This window comes from Syngnathus typhle, linkage group LG10 (assembly GCF_033458585.1).
Source record: "Syngnathus typhle isolate RoL2023-S1 ecotype Sweden linkage group LG10, RoL_Styp_1.0, whole genome shotgun sequence".
NCBI classification, from domain to species: domain Eukaryota; kingdom Metazoa; phylum Chordata; class Actinopteri; order Syngnathiformes; family Syngnathidae; genus Syngnathus; species Syngnathus typhle.
In genome coordinates this window covers 3,659,873-3,670,221 of record NC_083747.1, presented here as the reverse complement: position 1 = coordinate 3,670,221, position 10,349 = coordinate 3,659,873, and the positions used below count along the sequence as shown (strand labels likewise).

The window sequence follows — 10,349 nt, the reverse complement described above, 5'->3', positions numbered from 1 at the left end:
GCTGGATGGATTAAGCAGTTTAAAGTGATCGGCCTAGCGATTCATTTCGTATATGTCTGGTGTTGAATGTCAGCTACTTTGGAAATTTTTCTTTTAGAGCAACAAGTTTGAGAAAATCACCAAACTCAAATTGGACTTTTTTTTATGATCATCACTGGACTAAAATTCTTTGCTAGCTAAGAATTCAATCAACATTTGATGATACCATTAAAAAAAAGGTTTCCGAGTCACATAAACAGCCTGTGATGTTTAGAAAAAATCCAGACAGCAGGTTCAAGAAGACCAATGTAATTGCGCTTTACAAAGATTAAAGATTGTTTTTAGCTCGCCGCTTCGACCTCGAGCTTTCCGATTCCTTCGCTTTCCCGCCTTCTCGTCTCCTCCGGCTGCCTCCTTTTATTTGTTTCAGCACTTTTGGAGAGCTTTTCACAGCGGGACCTGCTGATCGCAGACCTCCGTGTAAAATGATTTCACTTGCATCAGTAAAATGTCATGCGCACTGTGTTGCGGGAATGAAAGAATCCAACGCGGTCGTCACGCGGCATGATTGATGACAACTGCGAATAATAGTTGTGTGATACATTCATTATTATGCAAGTACGCATCCATCCATTATCCAAACTGCTTATTCCGCATAGGAGGCCTGCAGGTGGACAGTTTGTAGTCAGTCGCCTCTGAAAAAAGATAAGCAATTTGCAATTACAAGCTTTGGAAATAGAAACAAAGATGGGGTCTTAGAGTACAAAAAGGCAAGGGTGGGAAAACTACAACCCGTGGCCCATCCACGGCCCGTGAGGACATGCATTTTGAAATTAAATCATACCAGAGTGGGATACACTAAGACTTCATACATTATATTGAATTATATTGCTATACTCATTTAACACAACCTGCTTTGCAGCTAAGATCCCTTTATCTTCTCTGTATTTAAAAAGTGGCGTTTGTCAGCCATGTTTTTTGTTTTCATTTGCCCTCGTGAACTCCGAGTGGGGATAGTGGGACTCCCCCATAGTCTCGAATGCACCATAAGTCCTCCTCTCCACCGTGCGCTATGCATATGTTGCATTTCCATTCTATAAAAACAACATAATGCACCCGTGTCCTGTAATTATCTTCGGGGCGGCAGACAGCCTAGCTTATATTTTGCTGCATTAACGTCTATCACCGTTTCTTACTCGGTACAATCTAAGTGAATTAATTCAATCCCGTCTTCCAAAACGATATGCTGTTGTCAGCTTTTTGTCACATTGTTCAGGACAAAATAATAATGTGACTTTGTGAATACACTTACGGAAGCTAAAGTTGAGCGCAAGGATGGACGACAAACATTCCGCTTGTGGAACCAGGGCTTAGTTTGCATAAGCCTCTTCGTCTAATGGGCTGATTATTCAAGGACAGACGAGCTAGCAGGTCTGTTTTGAAAACAAACGGCGGTCTAAAAAGAAGCCACGCGTTGCAGGCACCAGTTAACGGCACAGATTGTTCCTTTCCTTCTCGCTTGGTTTGACAAAGCCACGGGTGATCTTCGCAGCCACTTCAACAAAGCTCTTCTCATAAGGCCTGATCCCCCCTCAACCCATCTCCGTCGCTCTTTTGCTCACTCGCTCGCTGTGTCTTGTCTGTCTCTCGCCCATCTTTCAGCTAACCATCACGCTCTTCCCTTTTTTCTCTTCTCCGCTCTCCTGCTGGCTCCCTTCGCTTCCATCCCCATCTCGCTTTGTTCTAAGGATCAAACAAGTTTCTCACTTTCTCCCCATCACCTGGGAGGAAACACACATCCACACACCGGCCTTTACTTGAGTGTGTTGCAATGTTCATGGCTTCTGCTCAGGATTCTTGAGTTGTCCCGGTCAACGGAGGAACTAACCTTTCAACTCACCTATTGCTTTGGATCAGAGGAAGCAGGAGAAGTCGAATGATGTCAGATAGGATGAATGATGATGCGAACTTTTAAAGAATAACCTGTGAACACGGACACACAAAAAGTTGTATGTGAATTCATTATATCATATATCAAACATATTATGCATCATAGATAGATCTCTGTAAATATACTTTTTCTCATTATGACTATCTGTCAGGGTGAATCAGAACCGAGCATTATAAGGTGCATTGTCAATTTTTTAGGTAATTAAATGATTTTAAATGTGGCTCATAGCAAAATATGGCATAACAAGATTTATTATTTTATTATTATTATTATTAACAAAGTCTGAAGCTGAACCCAAAGTTACCCCTATAACCCATGAATCCAGTTTCTCCGCACCCCAGGAACCCAAACAGAATAATCACGTCAATAAGATTTTCATCATCTCTCCAGGCCGGTCCCGCTCAGTTCAGCTCCGTCCCGCGTCCATTTAATCCGGCGCTGACCGGCTGGGAACGAAACAGGTGGTACGTGACAGCAGGTATGAGCCGACTTCAAAGCAGCCGGAGTGAGAGTCGGGAGAGTGGGAAGAGAAGAAAAAAAAAATGGCTGCGACAGATCTGTAAACAAACAGACCCCAAAAAAGGAATTAGGAGAGTGAAGGGAAAAGTTGGTGACTGTTGGAGACCAACAGCTTGAATAACAATTTATCTGCAGGGAAACACGACAGTCCTGCAATAAAGTAAAAAATGAATCATTTCGCCATATGTGCGCATCGCTGTGTGTCTGTTACTCTCGCTTATTAATCTCCCAAAGCCGCGGATCCCGTGAATATTCAATCTTATACGAGCCTGCGACGGTTTGCGCGTACTGTTACCTTTATTGGCTCGTCTCTGAGGATCATGTAAGGTGAATGTGGACATTGTTAAACGAGCCCTGGGACTGGGAACGAGTGAGGGGGGGAGGGGGCGAGTGAGATAGAGGACAAGCTGGAAGGAGAAGGAGCCAGAGAAGGCAAAAAAAGTACCGTGGAGGGTAAGCGGTCATATGGAGGAAGGGAGGGGGGGGGGGGGTTGATGAGAGCAAGTGTGTTTAGAGGAGAAGCAGGGTAATGTATGTGATACGTAGCCTGAGGAGGTGGAAAAAAAAGGGGGATGGAATAAAGACGGGGGGGAGAAACCAAGCAGAGTGGAAACGACATCTAGCCTGGAGAAACCTTCATCCAAGGTGGGACAGACGTGAGTGCGGGTTGAAGGTCGGGTCGCCATCCTCCTTCCTCTGTAACACTAGACGACACAGCAGAGCAAGAGAAAAGCTCCAAGTCAGCTCTTCTCTTTGCTCTTCTTCTCTCATCCAAGGTCGGCAAGGCAAGAGCGGTCGGTGTGCAAGGCACGTCGGGAGGTCAGGACGTGTTGCGCCGGGCTTTTTTTCTTTTTTTTTGACAAGCTAATGTAAATGCGTCGGCAGCTGTGAGAATCCAATTGTTTTTGTTGTCTGAACCTTTTCAGACCTCGGCTCTCCGGTGCTGATGTTTTATTTTCGAGGCCTTGTCACCGGTGTTCATGGTCACTTGGTTTTGTGCGGTAGAAAAATGGGAAGTCAGCCATCCATTTCGAATGTGGGGGGGGGGGACGTTTAAGTCGGCTACATATCAAAACTGTATTTGTAAATTTGAGTTATCTGTGATAAACAAGTGGTAATTTGTCAACTGGGGTAAACTCTAGTTCACTTTGTTCCTAATGATAACAAAACCTAAAGAAATAAATTGAAAGAAAACTATCCATTACCGTGAGACGTCTTCCGTACTAATCCAGCCCCAATAAAAAAAAAGAAATTACCGCTATCCATTCCACCACGCTGCTCTCTACTCCACGTGGGCTTTTTGTTCTACGATTTCAAATGTATTTAATTCCTTCCTTCCAAACAAAAAAGTCCAGTGTGTGCCATCGCGCTAAAGATTGGATTAGGTCGACCACCTACCGTCACATAAAGCTTGAGAGAAAGCATCAGTGTGGGCCCGCAAAAAAAAAGCCATTGGGTTTTCTTCTTCCTCGCTCATTGAAATGATACTGCGGTGTTTTCCGTGCTCACAAACTGGAACATGTTGCCGGTTCTATTGATCTTAATTAACCGCTTTTCTGCCCCTGGAGTTCCCGATTCCATTCAAATGATCTGCTTTAAAATTAAAGTCATGATCAAAGCTGCATTTTTTATATTTTCTTTTTTTTTTTTTTTAACGCCAACTATTAATTTGGGATAAATGCTTTTCCTATGACAATCAATCCAATCATGTGCCGGGTTAGAGTTGCTGTGTTTTAATGGCTTTGGAGGATCTGAAACTGTTTTGGTTATTCCTCTTTTGAAAGACTTGGCTGGTCAATCCGGAGATTGTGCTACTTTGCAAAAGCGTCATTCACGCCACTCCACGTATGCAGTAATTATAAATCTGAAAAACAACTTATATTTAAACTCAAGCAAAACACATGCACCAAAACTTACACGCATACGTATATTCTTTATCCTCTGAAAAACTTCCTCTTCTGTTTTTGGATGTATTATAACGCCTCCTGGTGGCCAAGGTGTGCACACCATAAGGAGCAGCACAACGCATTTTGTTTATGTACAGGAAATCATGGTCCACCAACATTCAGCAATTTAATTTATTATTTATTTTTATTGTTTTTATTTTATAAAGTGACTGCTATTTAAAACATGCTACAGATTTTTTTTTTTTTTTCTTTTTAAGAAAGCTGGTTTGAGATGTTATGAGTCAAGGCCTCAGTGTATCATATTTAGCCTAATGAGAAGAAACTTAAAGGAGGCACAGAGCATCTCGTGGTAATGAAGCCAGACATGCTTCTGCAAATATTCCCATCACATGCACAAAAACCGGAAAAACACAAAGCGCCCACACGAACGTCTAGACAAAGCTCGGCAATGTAGTGTATGTTTATTTCATGATGAATCCACATCTCAAACCGCTGCGGTCCCGTGACCTCCCTTTGCTCATTTTTTTTTTGTTTACCCAACACTCGCAGCGGCTCCGTCATTGAATGCAACATTGGACGCAGGCATGCGTGCGCGTGTTCAGTATCAAAAGTGGACTCTCTTTTTTTTTCCATCCTCGAGCATCAAGTGCACGCCTCTGAAAGTAAACTGTCACTCAGTCTGTTAAACACTCCACCTGCATGTCGAGCACGCAGGCGGCGGTTCATATAGTATTTCTATGCGTGTGCGAAGCTGTCAATTTGTCATGCCAAGCTCCATCCAAAGAGACAGACAGCCCGTTGAGGCGTTTGCTGCCGAAACAAAACAACACAAAAACAACGGCAACTGACAAACACGCTTTAGTCGGCGCGCCAACACTGAATTACTCACACGCACATAAACACGCGCCCGTGACAGACAGACGAGGCGTTGCATTTAAAATGGGAATGCTCTCGCTCTACGTTGTAGTCTTTGTTAGCGTGTCACCGCGAGTGTGATCATTGTTTATGCACAATTTTTGATTAACGATGCAATGAGAATGACATGCGCGCTCTGTTGAAGTGTCTGAAAATTAACTAATTAACAATTAAAGATGAACACGAAGGAGATTATCCTCACCGCTTCTTCATTTGACTAAAAATGACATTATTGACTCTATTGTCTTCTAATCCAGACTCATTTTGTATAATAATATATATATATAATACTCATAGTATTCAAAGTGAGTTTGCTGCTCTACACATTTTTTTCCCCCCCAGGGAGAGCAGGTATATGAATATTAAACTCATCAGAGGATGGCAGCGTTTGTTGATTGTAAACACATCTGTCACTACTGTTTAATTGGTAAACAAGTCTGAACGCTTTCTGTTTGTTCGTAAACAACTATGTTCCCCGGATGATATGAAAGGGCATCAGAAAAGGTCGTACCAACCTGTCCGATTGTTTGCTCGTCTCGGTGGTCTCTAGCAAACTGCGTTTACGTTTAAAGCTGGACTTCTTGGAATTTATTTCTTGGAATATTGAAATTTAATTTTCACAAATTTTCAAAATTTTCTGAACATATTATATATATATTATATATATATATATAATTGTATTTGATTAAACATGTTTATAAATATATATATTTTTAAATATTTATATTTATGTAATATTTAATATTTGATATATAAAGTTTCCCCCCCCCCCCCCCTCCATTTCCGTAAACATTTTAGCCATAAATGCGTGAATTCAATATGATGTGTGGTCGAAAGTCCTCTATCACAAAATAGTTCTTTTGTCACACCCCAACCCAAACAAACAGTGCAAGTCTAGTTTCCTACCCCAGGGCCCAAGCCAATTTAAAACATATTAGCGCTGTTGTCGTGTGGGGACCCAACGTGCGAAAAGTGTCCACATCAAATATGCTGCAACAAACAGGATTAGGAAGCATCCATCAAATGGTAAAAAGCTGTTCTCTCCTTGCAGTTGTGCGCAGCCTAGTGTTACGACCCATACTGTAGATCGTCTCTCACTTTCTCTCTCTCTCTCTCTCTCATGTTATTGAAATACAGTGTCACTTCTAATCCAGCTGAGTAGATGCAAAGAAGTACTTTAGCAGTGTTTGTATTTGTGTGTCAATGCACTGCAAAGGATCCATAATGAATAGCAGTACCGAAGCGACACCAGTGTGTCAACACTCAACTGTCTGAGAGTTTGACACTGTGTGCACATGCAAAAGCACCGCATATTTTAGTAGCAGTGTATTGTCTCACCATGCATGCATGTGTGTGCGTGTGTTTGTGTGTCAGTGTAGCAATGATCCACTGACCTGACAGCTCTTCCCAAAGGAGTGCACACAGCTCTGTCATTCCAGCTCCTGGACTGCTCTTAAAAGTGCTCAGGAGACCAAAGACTAAACACTGACTCGGTGCAATCACTTGGTGTCGCTTAAGTGCACTTTATTATTGTTTAATCATCAGTTTGTAGCACGGTTACGTTCGATGACCTATGAACTAAAAGGTACATACCACCAGTTGCAGAATTTAGCTCTGTAATACTGCATCAATTAAGACTTGTTTGAATTAATCATTAGGAAATCGTATATTTAATTTTGCAAAATAAATACCTTTATTATCCTTCAAAATGACATCCAATACTTGGGTTAGACATATATTGTGCATTTGTTCACAAACTTGAGACGATACAGATATGGCTGGCCTATACTCTGACTCAAAAAGATGCTCCGATACTACGACATCCGATATTGGCCTGATAGCAGGCAGTTCTTCAACCAAAAAAATAAATGGCATGTGCTTGCTTCAAGCTATTTATTTCTTTACACAAAGTTAACACAAAGAGGATTATACTTAAATAATATATTGAAATAAGTCTGCATTTTCTTCATGCTTTCAGTAAACAGACCCAATTTATAAGGAATTTGAGAAATTATAGCCCCAAAAGCCTCAGGTTACATTGTTTTTGCCTGTAATCGAGAACTTGAAAAATTCAATAAATGATTGATCACCGTTTGTGTGGTCGTTAACTTTCCTCGTGAAAATGTACTCCTTAAACCAAACGGAATAATAATAATAATAATAAACTGTCAGTCTACGCAAAATAAAATTGCTTTATTGTGTACATTTCATTAATTTCACATGCCAACGACATCACGTGAGCACTTGGTATTTATGATCGCATTTTCAGCGCCCTTTCAACACCACAATAAAATATACTTTCAAATGTTTTTTCAATCAACAATTTATGGCGCGTGCGACTAAAACCAGAGTCCCTCTCAACCGCGTACACACTCGGTGTGTGTTGAAGTGCGGCCTTGTAAAGGATTGTTCTGCTCAGCACCTTCACATCTGATTAATTGACTTGTCAGCACTGTATTTTTATCCTGCTCCCCTGTGTATGAATGTACTGTATGCGAGAAACTGTGTGTGCGTGTGTGTGTCTGATTGTGTGTGTGCAGTCCTTCCCAGTGTCCTTTCACTACTGGTGTAACTCCCTAGGCGCTATGGCAACACAATCCATGTGCGTGTGTGTGTCTGTGTGTGCGCATTGTGGGCAAACTTACCGTGGTTCTGCTGTTATAGAGTGACCGGCCAACGCCTGTAGCCACATCCTGCTCTTCTTCCTGTGTCCTAAAGGTGTGCGTGTGTGTGTGTGTTTTGCTAACTCTTGTTGCAAATAGGACAAAGTAAAAACGACATACAAAATGACCTGCCCCAAACAAAATAATTTGTTGTCTGATGATGGAGTATGTTCTCATTATATATTGCTTTTTTTAAACGGCCTTTAAATGGTGAGTTGAAGGCTAATTTTGGGCAAATATCAGCGAAAGAAAAACAATACACACTTGTATACAAACTTTAATTAAGCTAAGGTATTTATTTTTTGAGATGTGGAAAGAATTACAACTACCTGGGGAGAAAAACTATTTTCATCATGAAACGACAGTTTCGTCAAATTAGCTTCCCAGCCAATGTTCGTAGATTGGTGTCGTGCTAGCTAGCATAGCGCTGAACATTTCCGCGGTACTTCCGCAAAACGTAAAGCAAAAAGATGCAAGATGGACACTCTAACGCTATTTTACACCGAGTTGGTTACGATGAATACACCAACGAGCGGTTAGAAGTTTTACGTTCACCAACGTGATTTGTTCAACTATTTTCATAATTCTGCGGCAGCTAGCTGTGCTTAATTGCACTTTACTGGCCACTGCCTGTAAAGAAATATGACCAGTATAATCAAGTATACGATAGCATCTTCTCGAGGCAATTAGTGGTGTATAAGTTCAAGTCGTATGCAGAAGGACATGAATTCAAGTGTCTTAGGCACAGTGGAGAGCAAAAGCAAGGAGATGCGTCATTTGTGTAGTTGAGAGCGCAAACACAGTAGGCAACGTGCAGCACCGACGGAGATCCCCGCCATTAAACTATTAAAAACAATAAACATCTGCTTTCTGTCTACCACACATTGCCACAATGTGTCACAGCATTTGCTAATTAAAAACTTCACAGAAGCTCTCGCCGCATACACACTCGTACGCATTGAAGAGTTTCAGGACATTAACAGAAACATATAAAGAAGTTGAAAAGTGCCGTCTTCTAACCTCCCACTGGGGCCATTTCAGCTCTTTTCTTACCTCCAGAGCCAATCAGGAAAAAGCTAATTGAGCCTCAGTCGTCAGAGGACTGACTTGATTGGTTTGGGCTTTTGTGGACGTGATAGGCACTCTCAGGAAACACATTTCTCTCAGAAGGCAAAGCAAGATTTCTCTTTCTTTTTTCTTTTTTTCTTTTTTTTTAAAGCACTCTGTGACACGTTATTTAATGCCAAGTGGTTGAATGGCAGCTGGAGATGCAAGACAGCAGCATTGTCGCTGCTCTTTCTGCAATTCAATTCTCCTTTTTCTATGCGGGTCAAATTGACCCATTCTTAAAGTTTCGAAATAAATGCAGAAAAGATATGATATAACCACTTTTGTTTGCTAACGAGGTCATTGATAAATAAATAAACAAATCAATAAATAGTTAAATAAATCAATATTTTCAATAAATAAATACAGAAATAAATCAATAAATTCAGGTCCACTTTATAATGTAAAAGTTGTGCATTGATTAGAGGCAAAGAAAAAAAATAAGAGTCGCAAGATTAACATCGTCTGGTGGATAGGGATTGCTTCTTGATAAAGTCTATTGGTCAGGCTGATGAAATAGTATCAGTTGTCCAGTATTGGTGCTTTTTTATGGGTATCAGTTCTGTCTACTAGTTGCAAACATCATTAGCAATGAACTGACTCCGGTTGGAATTGTGTTCATGTTGATGTGCCAACGTCCTTGTAGCATTAGCCATGCTCAATGGGTCTCCTGCTTTGAGGTGTTAGCAGGCAGCGTTAAGAGCGGGAACTCTCGTCATACTGTATCAGCTCCGTGAAGGCGTCACAGGGCCAAGTTGGAATGGATGTTTTCCCTCCCTGGGTGCTCCTGGGAGGATAAACAGGCCATCCATAATTAAGCGCCACTCCCGCCTGCATCGCGATCGGCTTCGCTTTAAAAAGAACAGCCGTCACCACTGGTTAGAGAGTCGGAGAGCGAGCGGCAGACACGGGCGAGTTGAGAGGGGGGGGGCCAGTCCACGCGCAAGCTTGTTGGATGTGACAGACACCTACGCACGCTCATAGTGTACAAACGCACATAGACAATGCAAATGTCACATATCATGAAGGAGGAGATATCACCTGAATGGAATGTGCATCATGCATGGCACTTGCTGTCTCTAGGATGTGTCACTAGGAAGAATTTACAAAAAAAAAAAAACTCATACAAGAACCGAAATTGTTGTTATTGGAGTTTGCAGTGGCATCATTTCTAATATTATTATATTAGATCTCTATTATAGCTGGAGGCTATAGACAGACTGTAGCGTCTGTGTTATTTTCTTTCGGGGGATATTGCAACTATGTTGGAGACAAACGTGTTAAGTGTAAGACGGAATCAGAGTGAGG

At 41.5% G+C, this 10,349-nt stretch overlaps 1 long non-coding RNA gene across 2 annotated transcripts; it reads right to left on the bottom strand.

Annotated features, from left to right (window-relative positions):
- Positions 1-265: 265 nt before the first annotated feature.
- Positions 266-6,761, bottom strand: LOC133161254 (uncharacterized). 2 transcript variants are annotated; one of them, XR_009716034.1, is made up of 4 exons: positions 6,666-6,761; positions 2,293-2,487; positions 1,880-1,962; positions 266-674 (listed from the first exon to the last, which is right to left on the bottom strand). It is a non-coding gene; the product is annotated as an uncharacterized LOC133161254 (long non-coding RNA). The 2 variants fall into 2 exon arrangements; XR_009716033.1 differs by having other exon boundaries at positions 1,880-2,487.
- Between the last annotated feature and the right edge of the window lie 3,588 nt (positions 6,762-10,349).